Source organism: Heteronotia binoei, chromosome 16 (assembly GCF_032191835.1).
Source record: "Heteronotia binoei isolate CCM8104 ecotype False Entrance Well chromosome 16, APGP_CSIRO_Hbin_v1, whole genome shotgun sequence".
Taxonomy (NCBI): Eukaryota; Metazoa; Chordata; class Lepidosauria; order Squamata; family Gekkonidae; genus Heteronotia; species Heteronotia binoei.
Genome location: NC_083238.1, coordinates 39617369 through 39629454, shown reverse-complemented (window position 1 = coordinate 39629454; position 12086 = coordinate 39617369).

Sequence of the window (12086 nt, the reverse complement as noted above, 5' to 3'; positions counted from 1 at the left end):
TGGAGTTTCCTATGTGTTTGGAGAACAGCTTTATGGCACTCGCTTGTTTAGGAATTGAACATAATCGTGTAATAAGCACATTCAGTCCACCACACTTCTGCTGATCCTCAGCTGTTTAAACTGAGATAAAGCCTGTAGTAAAGTTAGGAAATGTTAAGCTTTGGACTTCATGGTCTTCTCACTCGCTATAACGTTTACTTCAAATGCAAAACTGACTTTCTGCCCCTATTTGAGCCTATGAGCTCAGGCCCAGTCCAACCTAGTCCAAAGTCCAAATAGTACTATATGATATACAATTGGATTGTAGCTGTGGCTCAGCGACAAACCATTCTCAAGTTCTCTCCCACCATTTCCAGATAATAAAAAGTGCCATCAAGTCACACACCACAGGTTTTTCCAAGTAAGATAAACAGAGGTGGTTTGCTATTGCCTGCTGCTGCATAGCAACCCTGGACTTCCATGGCGGTCTCCATCCAAGTACTAATCAGGGCCCACTCTGCTTAGCTTCTGAGATCTGACAAGATCTGGCTTGCTTAGGTCATCTACTTCAGAGAAGTCAGATAGTAGGTGATATTTCTTGAATCTCTGGAATGCCACTGCCAGTCAGAACAGACAAAGAGTGGCCCTTTTCAAATTACCATTCTAAACCAGATGTTATTTGTTGTTGGCCTGATTTTGAGTAAAGCGAGACAGATGGGGGTTTCATACAGCAAATTTCCTTCTGTTAATGAGCCATCTTTGAAGCACTCTGGTCACTTCAAACAGTCCTACTTCCCCCTTCCCTGCCCTTTTTTGCCATGTGATCTTCCTCAGATGTAACCCCCCCCCCAACATTCTAGGTGAGCGCTATAGCACTAAACCGCTTCAGTGCTATGGAGGTTTAGCACCATAGCACTTACGTTCTTAGAACATTATTTAAAAGCCTGAGGAAGATGGCACAGCAAAAAGGGTGGGGAAAAATAAGCGGCATTGTAGGAAGTACTGGACATTTTAAACGGCACACCACAGTAATTCAGAAGCATAGTGAAGGGGTTGAAAACAGAAAAAAGCAGTCTCCATCAAAAGCAGCTCAACCACACTTTACGAACCCAACAAGCGGGTTTGTATGAGCGAGTAAATAATTTCTACTAGTAGCAAGTTACTAAAATGGGTCTGTCTGAAATGACAGGGAAAAATCCACTATCAACCAGTTACTAAAACGGAATACAAAGGCAGTGAAAAGGGTCAAAGTGTGTGTTAAGTGCTGTCAGTTCACCTCTGACTTATGGTGATCCTAAGAATTAATGTCCTCCAAAACATCCAATTATTAACAGCCTTACTGAGGGCCATGGCTTCCTTGGCTGAGTAAGCCATCTTAGGTATGGTCTTCCTCTTTTCCTGTTGTCTCAGCTTTTGCTAGCATTCTGTCTTCTCCATTGAGTCTTGTCTTCTCATAATGTAACCAAAGTACAATAGCTTCAATTTAGAAAGTTCAACTTCTAGGGAGAGTTCACGCTTGATCTAGTCACTACTTGTCTTTTGGGTAAGGTTGCTGTCCAAGAAATATCTGGGGACTTTGGGAGTGGAGCCAGGAGACTTTGGGGTGGAGCCAGGAGCAAGGTTGTGACAAGCATAATTGAATTCCAGAGGGAGTTCTGGCCACCACATTTAAAGGGACCACGTGCATTTTAAATGTCTTCTCTCTCTTTGGAAATAATAAAGGATAGGGACACCATCTTTGGGGGCTCATAGAATTGGACCCCCTGGTCCAATCCTTTTGAAACTTGGAGGGTATTTTGGGGAGAGGCACAGGACACTATGCTGAAAATTTGGTGTTCTAGCTCAAAAAACAGCCCCTCCAGAGCCCCAGATACCAATGAATCAATTCTCCATTATACCCTAGGGCAGGGGTGGCCAATGGTAGCTCTCCAGATGTTTTTTGGCTACAACTCCCATCAGCCCCAGCCAGCATGGGCCACCCCTGCCCTATGGGTATCAGTTTGCACAGAGAATAATGGAGTGCTCGGCAGACATGGTGACCCTGAAGTGGGGGGAGGGCCTCCAAACCGGGGGATCTCCTGGGGATTGGCAACCCAACCTTTTGGCAGTCCATAGTATCTACAGAACTTCCCAACAGCACATTTCAAATGAATCAACAGACAATACTGAACTTGATAAGAGAGCGCTGGTCTGCCCCAATTTAAGGAAGGTTTATATGATTCATTTCAGTTTTGTTATGGGATGTATATATCCATTGAGTTATCTAGCAGTGCAATCCAAAGCATGATTTAGAAGGGTATAACTCTGCTTCAGATTACAGTGTACTGTATTTTTATCCTGCCCTTCCTGCAATGACTTCTGGAAGACGTGTGCAGTTTTCCCTTCTGCATTGTGTCTTCAAAGCAGCTCTGTGAGGAAGGTGAAGCTGAGAGAGAAGGGTTGCCTCACTGCATTCCTGTGCGTTCCTGCTCAAAAAAAAGCCCTGGCTGTGGGGATTACCGAGTCACAAATGGCTTTTTTTGAGCAGGAATGCAGTTCCAGCTGCTTTGTTATCAGGGGGGTATGGCCTATTCTTCAAATGAGTTCTTGCTGGGCTTTATCTACAAAAAAAAGTCTTATGAGAAACAATGGTGATGTCAGGAGTGTGGCCTAATATGCAGATGAGTTCCTGTTGGACTTTTTCTACCCCAAAACCCCTGGTTACAAACAAACAAGCGCTGTTATATGCTGGCTAACACATATAGGAAAACTTAAAAAAAAAAAAGAATTATACAAATCTTTTGTCACGTCACAAAGAAGTACAACCTTACAATTACTTAGCATAACTTGAGTCCAGTAACGCTTTGAAGACCAACAGGATTTCTGGGGTATTCTGTGAGGTAGGTGGGGCTGAGAGAGCTCTTACAGCAGCTGCCCTTTCAAGGACAACTCCTACAAAAGCTATGGCTGACTCAAGGCCATTCCAGCGGATGCAAGTGGAGGAGTGGGGAATCAAAGAGCCAGTTTGGTGTAGTGGTTAAGTGCATGGACTCTTATCTGAGAGAACCGGGTTTGATTCCCCACTCCTCCACTTGTACCTGCTGGAATGGCCTTGGGTTAGCCATAGCTCTGGCAGAGGTTGTCCTTGAAAGGGCAGCTGCTGTGAGAGCCCTCTCAGCCCCACCCACATCACAGGGTGTCTGTTGTGGGGGGAGAAGATATAGGAGATTGTAAGCCGCTCTGAGTCTCTGATTCAGAGAGAAGGGCGGGGTATAAATCTGCAATTCTTCTTCTTCTTCTTCTTCAAACCTGATACTCCCAGATAAGAGTCCGCACACTTAACCACTACACCAAACTGGCTCTCAAGGCAGGAGGGGTGTTGCAAAGAAAGAGAGTCAGGATGCAAAAGGACAATGCAAAATGCACTCTGCGTGATTAGAACGGGAGAGAATTGAGTCAGCATATGAGGAGTAATTTGGACATTCAGAAAAGCACAACATCCATGGCAAAACAGCCACTATCTCCAATCTCTCCAAGTCTGATCACTCCAGATTGTAACTTGAAAATACAGGATCTGTTTGGCCTTGGGGAAGCTGTGAAAATATGTTTCCCTTGGTGTCCAAGTTCCTTCCTCTTCCCATAGGTCGTGGTTGTAATTGTGGTCTTTAATTCAAAAACCGTTCAAGCAGAAATGCAGGCAAGAGAGAAGAGAATAGTTCCTGAGCAGAAACGACATTTTGGCTTGGGATTTGTCCCCCCAAATGCTTTAAATAAATAAATGTAGTCTCACTGCTAATTATGGTCTCGCAGGGCCAGCAAAGCAGCTGTTGATCTCCGGTAACGTTAAATGCTACCAGCTGAGACTAATTAGGCCTCCCAACGGTAATTTAGGAATCATGTTAATTTTGGTGAAATTTATCTAACATGAGCATGACTAGGATTTATTGACTGTGACAGCATTTAAGGTTTACGTTCAACCAGCACATCCTGATTAGGTGCAGTGTTTTTGGTGCTTGGAACACATTTTCGTAGTTTTAATCACAGCTAAAAGTCTTTTTTTTTAAACAAAACAAAACATTTGCCTAAAATTGGTAATATTTCCTCTCTGTTTTCTCACAGTAAACATCTAGTCTACATGTTGTAATAGCTAGGGTTGCCAAGTCAAATTGAAGAAATATCTGGGGACTTTTGGGGTGGAGTCAGGATACTTTGGGGGTGGAGCCAGAAGAAAGGTTGTGACAAGCGTAATTGAACTCCAGAGGGAAATTCTGGCCGTCACATCATCACATTTAAAGGGACCACACATCTTTTAAATGCCTTCCCTCCATTGGAAATAATGAAGGATAGGGGCACCTTCTTTTGGGGCTCATAGAATTGGACCTCGCAGTCCAATCTTTTTGAAACTTGGAGGGTCTTTTGAGGAGAGGTGTTGTATGCTATGCTGCACATTTGGTGCCTCTACATCAAAAAACAGCCCCTCTGCCAAGCCCCAGGTACCTGCAGATCAATTCTCCATTATTCCCTATGGGAATCCGTCTCCATAGGGAATAATGAGTGCCCAGCAGATATTCCCCCCCCACACACTTTCTGATGATCCTGAAGTGGGGGGAGGGCCTCCAAACCGAGGGATCCCCTGCCCCACTTGGAGATTGGCAACCCTAGTAATAGCAAAGCGTCCACGTCTTTCACCTCCGCTCCTGCTCAGCACTGTTTTACAAACTCAGGACCCACAATAATTCGCTGTGGTGTTACTGTACAGCTCGGTAAGGAATGGGATACTGTACAGCTCGTTAAGGAATGGGATAGTGAGGGGGAAAGGAGGTGTCCCAAGCTGTGGGCACTTCCAGGCAAATGGGCAATTCATGCAGATGCAATAGGAGAAAGCCCTGACCTGCATAGCAAGGGTAGGCTGTCTCCAGGTGGGGGCTGGAGATCTCCCAAAATTACAACTAATCCCCTGGGCTTCTTTTGAGCAGGAACGCACTGGAACACAGTTCCAGCTGGCTTGGTGTCAGGGGTGTGGCTTAATATGCAAATGAGATTTTTGTAGAAAAATCCCTGTGAGGAACAATGGTGACACCAGGGGGTGTGTCATAATATGTAAATGAGTTCCTGCTGGGCTTTTTCTACAAAAAAAGCCCTGAGCACATTGCCTGGGCCCATGATACTTTTAGGGGCCCATGAAAATGTTTTAATTTATTTTAAAACAAGAAGAAATAAAAATGTTGTAATTCCACCCCCCTGATTTCAGGAAAAGCCTTACAATGGCCTTCCCTTCCTCTCCCTACAGCAGGAACCTTGTGAAATAGGTGGGGCTGAGAAAGTTCTGAGAGAACTGTGACTGGCCCATGGTCACCAAACTGGCTTCATGTGGAGGAAGAGTGGGGAATCAAATCCCATTCTCCAGATTAGAGTCTGCCGCTCTTAACAATTGCACCATGCCATTTTTGCATTATAATTTTAAGCTCTTGGCAATGTTTTGGGATGCTTCACGTAATTTGGTTCCTAGAAATGTAATGAAGAAATTCATTCTGCTTGGGAATTGGACTTCAAGAGATGTCAACTTGTTTCAAAGCTGGTCTTCTGGTCCTAATATCCTTGGTCAAATTAGGTATGTTTCCCACCCTTAAGAGCCCCGTGGCACAGAGTGGTAACGCTGCAGTACTGTAGTCCAAGTTCTGCTCACAACTTCAGTTTGATCCTGGTGGAAGCTGGATTCAGATAGCCGGCTCAAGGTTGACTCAGCCTTCCATCTTTCTGAAGTTGGTAATATGAGTATCCAGGTTGCTGGGGGTAAAATGTAGATGACTGGGGAAGGCAATGGCAAACCACCCTGTAAAAAGTCTGCCAAGAAAACATTGTGATGTGATGTCCACCCATGGTTCAGTAATGACTCAGTGTTTGTGCAGGGGACTACCTTTACTTCCCCACCACCACCCTTAGATTGAACAGGGCGATATTGGAAGACAAAATGGGAAGACAAAATGAGCCAAGTTCAGGCTTAAAATTTGAATTCCTGTTCCTGATCTTTATTTCTCACTGTGCTTTCAATACATGCCAAAGCATAGGTCATAAGAAACTTATCATTTCATGTGCTGGAATGAGAATACAAATATACTGCTGTTTTACAGATCACTGGGAAAGCATCAAGCAGTTTCTTTCTCCTGGGAGTATATTTTCTTCCCCCCCCCAAAAAAAAAATCCAAAATTTTCCCCCAACAAACAGACATTCCAAATCTGATCAAAACAACAGATGTGGAGATAAATCTGCAGTGTGCAATGGTTGCTAAAAACAGCTGGGCAGTGATTATACCAGTTCTTCATTCAGATGCTGACGACACTGTTGAAGAATACCACAGGGTTTCTTGAGCAGTTCTTTAAGGCTGCCTAGCCACCTTGGCAAAGGAGGTCACTGCTTGGGCAGACAGACCCCAAACATTTCCCTGAGCCCATTATAGACTGGTAAGAAGTTCTTCCCATCCCATGACCCACCCACCCACCCCGCCAAATGCTGGTATGTTCAGCACAGGGCAGGCAAATCTAGCAATATAGTGGAAAGGGGTAGGCAGACCTGTTCTCCAGAGGCCAGGTCTACCAATAGAGTGGAAAGGGTTGGGTGAAATTTGACTTGATTCTGTTTTACAAGATTATGGAAATAATCTTCTAAAAAACCTAATTTACATGATAGTCAAATGTAGACTTGCTGACAACTGTAATATTACTAGTTTTTTCGCTCATGGGGGTAATATTTCTGCTCACAACATTGTGGAGCTTAGAGGAAACATCTGCCTGCAATCTCTGTGGTCACTTGCTTCTGGAGGTAGGGTTGCCAAGTCCAATTCAAGAAATATCTGGGGACTTTGGGGGTGGAGCCAGGAGACTTTGGGGGTGGAGCCAAGATCAAGGCGGTGACAAGCATAATTGAACTCCAAAGGGAGTTCTAGCCATCACATTTAAAGGGACGGCACACCTTTTCAATTCCTTCCTTCCATAGGAAATAATGGATAGGGACACCTTCTTTTGGGGCTCATAGAATTGGACCCCCTGGTCCAATCTTTTTGAAACTTGGGGAGTATTTTGGGGAGAGGCACTAGATGCTATACTGAAAATTTGGTGCATCTACCCCAAAAAACACCCCCCCCCAGAGCCCCAGATACCCGTGGATCAATTCTCCATGATTTTCTATGGGAATAAATCTCCATAGGGAATAATAGAGTTCCCAGCAGACACTTCCCTCCCCTCCCCCCACTTTCTGACGACCCTGAAGCGGGGGGAGGGCCTCCAAACTGGGGGATCCCCTGCCCCCATCTGGGGATTGGCAACCCTATCTGGAGGTCTGAGACACAGGGATATCGCACCAGGCACTTCAGCTCTCCAGAAGCCAGGTCTAATGAGATGCTAGGCCGACACTCTAACCCCTATACCAGACTGGCCCTCACACGCCACACTGGCAATGTCTGGTGAAACAGTGGGTAGGCCTGAGCTTCCCTTATCAGTCTGCTCTAAGTCCCAGTTTTCCTTCATGAGGTGTATCATTTTAAGGGGTCTTTGTCCCAACAAAGGACAGAATCTTCAGCCCATTACAAAAGAGACAATCCCAGGCAGGAAAGAAAGACACAAGACCAATGTGATGTGGTTAAATTCTGAAATTTTATTAGAGTGCATGCCATATGTAAATCTTTGCCTACTGTGTATTCATAGGGAATTGGGATAATATCGCTACTCCCAACCTTGAGGAAGTTTTCAATTAAACAAGCCATGGAAATAATCAACTGCTTGTAGCTGGGTCTGGCTTTTCTGGATCCTTTGGGACCATTGGATTTATTTCAGCCTTTGAATCAACAGAGAGGAACTGAAATGTCTTTGTGATCCCTGGAGGAGCTTATGCCAATTTATTCTTAAATATCTTTCATTGTATACTTGTGTATACTCACAGAGGGACTTGATACTTCTATATTTAGTAGTTTCTTTTGATATTTCCACTAAAAAATGTTGTGATATATATTTTGAGTGCTTATAGTAACTTGGGGATACAATACCATTTCATATCTCATTGCATGCTCTATATGTAGCCTTCTCCCCTGTTTTTTTGTTATCCTTGGCGGGGAGGGCGGGGTATAAATAAAAACTCATCATCATCATCATCATCATCATCATCATCATCATCATCATCATCATCATCATCATCATCATCATCATCAAAGATGGGGCAGCAGAGAAATGAAAGCAATGCAGAGAGGGTGAAAACCCTGCATTTACCAGACCGCTCTGGGTGACATCCCAGAGAAAAATTCCTTCTCAGCTTCAAAGTGGTGACTGGCAAAGTAGCCTGCACTGTCTGGTTAAAATGGTGGAGACTGCAGTGAAACCAAGATACTTATTCAACAGCCATCGTCTTCTATCTTTGGCAGGTGGCTTCTCCAAATCATAGGGTGTTACTGGATCCTGAAAGGGACTGCTACCTAACTTGCATTCTTCATCTTCTACCTTGGGCAGGTAGCCTCTCCTAATGAGAGGATGTTCCTCAATCCTGGAGGTCTGATTTGAATTTGAAAGGCTAAGTTACGAACCTTGTAGTTGTCTTGTACCTTTGGCAGGTAGCCCGTCCAATGAGAGGGTGCTCCTGTATCCCAAATGAGAATGTTACCTACCTTGTAGTCGTCTTCCATATTTGGCAGGGAGCCTCTAATAACAAGAGGGTTCTCCTGGATACTGAAAGGGAATATTAACTACCTTCTAGTTGTCTTCTAAGTTTGCAGGCAGTCTCCTGGATTCTGAAAGGGAGTGTTACCTACATTGCAATCATCTTCTACCTTTGGCAGGTAGCTGCTCCTAACAAAATGGTGCTCCTAGATCCTGAAAGGGAACGTTACTTACCTTATTGCCATCTTTTATATTCAGCAGGTAGCCTCTTGGATCCTACCTTTTAGATTCAGCAGGTAGCCTCTCCTAATGAGTTGTCCTGGATCCTGAAAGGGGATGTTGCTTACCTTGTTGCCACCTTCTATATTCAGCAGGTAGCCTCTCCTAACAAGAGGGTGTTCCTGGAGCCTGAATGGGAATGTTACAAACCTTTTCTTCTTCATCTTTTGGCTGGTCGCCTCTCCTAACCAGAGGGTGATTCTGAAAGGGAATGTTACCTATTTGTAGTCAGGGTGGAATTCTAGCAGGAGCTCCTTTGCATATTAGGCCACACACCCCTGGTGTAGCTAATCCTACATGTAGCTTACAAGGCTCTATTTTGTAAGTTTTTGCAGGATTGGCTACATCAGGGGTGTGTGGCCTAATATGCAAAGGAGCTGCTGCTAGAATTCCACCCCTGCTTGTAGTCAACTTCTACTTTTGGCAGCCTCTCCTAATGAGAGGTTGCCCCTCGATTCTGAAAGGGAATGTCACCTACTTTGCCTTCTAACACCGTTTTTTAGGTAGCCTCTCCTAATGAGAGGGTTCTCCTGGATCCTGAATGGGAATGTTACCTACCTTGCCTTCTGATACCTTTCCTAAGCACCCCCTCCTAATGGCAGGATGCTCTTGTATCCTGAAAAGGAGTGTTACTTATCTTGTAGTCATTTTTTTACCTTTGGCAGGTAGCCTCTCCTAACAAGCAGGTGGTCCTGGATCCTGAATGGGAATGTTACCAACATTGATGTCTTCTATGTTGGCAGACAGCCTCTATAATGAGAGCATGTTTCTGGATCCAGAAAGAGAATCTTACCTACCTTGCTGTCTTCTACCTTGGGCAGGTACTCTTTCTTAATGAGAGGCTGCTCCTAGATTCTGAAAGGGAATATTACCTACCTTAGCTCCTTCTACCTTTGGCAGGTAGCATCTCCTAATGAGTGTGTGCTTCTTAATCCTGAAAGGGGATTTTACCTCCATTGCCATCTTCTGTAGTTTGCCTATCCTGATGAGAGGATGCTGGGTCCCTTATCCCATATGGCAGGAGAACGGAGCGTCTCCTCAGTTGAGCAGGTCTTGGGGGGATTTTAGCTCTCAAGGAGAGGTGTTTCTTCCCCCAAGGAGAGGCCAGAAATTCTGGCCTTTAATTGAAATGGTCAAATGTCTTCGAGGACATGGAGCGCTATGAGGTTGTGGAGGCTGTCTGGGCTTCATTGTGACAGAACAAAAAGGCTGAGCAGCCATCTGGCAGAGCTGCTCACTTGCCCTCCCACCCTCCTGGTTGGCCCTGATCCTCATACCCCCTCCCCAGTTCTCCTGTTGTCATGGTGCCTGAGTTGGAATCAAGAATCCCTTCTCCAGTTGACCTCCCTGACCCATCCCCAAATTGCACACTCTACATGGTTTTTTGAGGCAAAACTTGTAAAGTGAGGGCAATAAAGCCATTTTCCTGTATCTGTTTTCACTGGCATCATTATTGGATGGCTGACTTCAGCTGTGTATGTTTCAGGAGCTTGGTTTTTGAGAGGATTCTGTTCTCGCCCAGGAGGCAAACCTTGCGTTCTTTTGGCTGGAGCACCTTTTGGAGAGGGTTGTATTTGTTCCTGGTGCAGACGAGCTTTGCCTTGAGAAATACTTTCAGGGTGAATGCAGAATTTTTATTGAGCAAATGGATCAAAGTTGCTTTGCTCATTCAAAGATACACCCTTAAAATATTCCTTCTTTTCCATTCCAGAATATTTCTGACGTATGATTTGTGGTTTTATTTTATGCTTTCCTGGTTTGCATACTTTGCGGTTCACAAATTTTATTTTATTTCAATTTTTATTGATTTGATTTGTATCCCGCCCTCCCTGCCGAAGCAGGTTCAGGGCAGCTCACATTAAGAGATCATAAGACCAACATTAATAGACAAGATAAAAACACAAGTGCATCATAAATAAAACATATAAAACAATTACTTAGAACAATAGTAGGTGCTATTGATCTCCTATTAAAATATAGTGGTGTATTAAATATGGCGGATACTACCAACTATATCAGTGTTAAAATTTTGTTCTTCAAGTATTTCTGCTGCATGTCCTGTTAAAAAAAAGATCCCCAGTCACAATATGATGTTCAAGGTGGGCCAAGTGGATTTCTTCTGCTATCCTGTTATAGATTTTGATTAAAAAATGCCTGGTGGAAGAGCACCGTTTTGCAGGCTCTGCAGAACTGCGTAAGCGCACGCAGGGCCCTAACCTCCTCCGGCAGCTCATTCCACCAGGCAGGAGCCACAGCAGAAAAGGCCCTGGCTCTGGTCACCTTGAGCCTGGCCTCTTTGATGCTGGGGATCAAGAGCAGATTCTGCGACCCCAACCAAAGTGCTCTCTGGGGTACATGCGGGGGTACAAAGCTGGATCCAGCCCCTAAGAAGTGTATGGTGAGTGACCAATTGTTTGACAGTCCCCTCTAATTTGTGTGTGTGTGCATGCACATGTGTTGTCATGGCAACTTCTGGTGACCGTTTATGGCTAGCCAGGATGGCACGTGACTCTGCCCGTCTGCCTGCCACTGGCACAGGTCTCTGACAGTGGGTGGGCACAAGGGTGGTCAGCCTCTCAGGAGAGACCTTTCCTGCCCTCTCCATCATCTGCCACAGCATCCACAGCGGGAGTGGCCCATCCCATGGTTCCTCATTGCTTTTCCTCCTACCTTGGCAGCAGACCAATAGTGCGTACTCAAGCGGATTCGCCATGGTGACAGCTTCTCCCTCTTGTGCGCACACCCAGCTGCACTCCCTTACCTTCCCGTTGGTGGAACTTCTCTTTTGGAAGCCAACTAAGCCCATGGTAAGTCTACGCTCGAGCACACCTCTGCAGCTGAAGTTAGGATTGCTCTGTAAGCTTGCTACCTCCACCATCGCCATGGCCCTTTCTCTACTTGGACCTCCACCCAGGTTTTCTCTGAGAACAATTTGTGTTCATTTACCTTGAAGGAAAACCCTGGGCATATCCCAGGTGAGTTGTGGGACAAAACTGGGGTGAACTCTGAGCAGTATACAAACAGGAAAAAAAAGATGAGATAAAACATAGGGGTGACCTCGAGTGTAGTGCAGAATGTCACTTCAGGGACAGGGTTGAACCAGAATTAAAAATCTAGTGTAGAAAGGATGTGTGAGGCACTCTAAAGCCCAATAAACGTAATAGCCACAAGGAGTAATTGTGCTCCATGATGCAATCGATGGCATT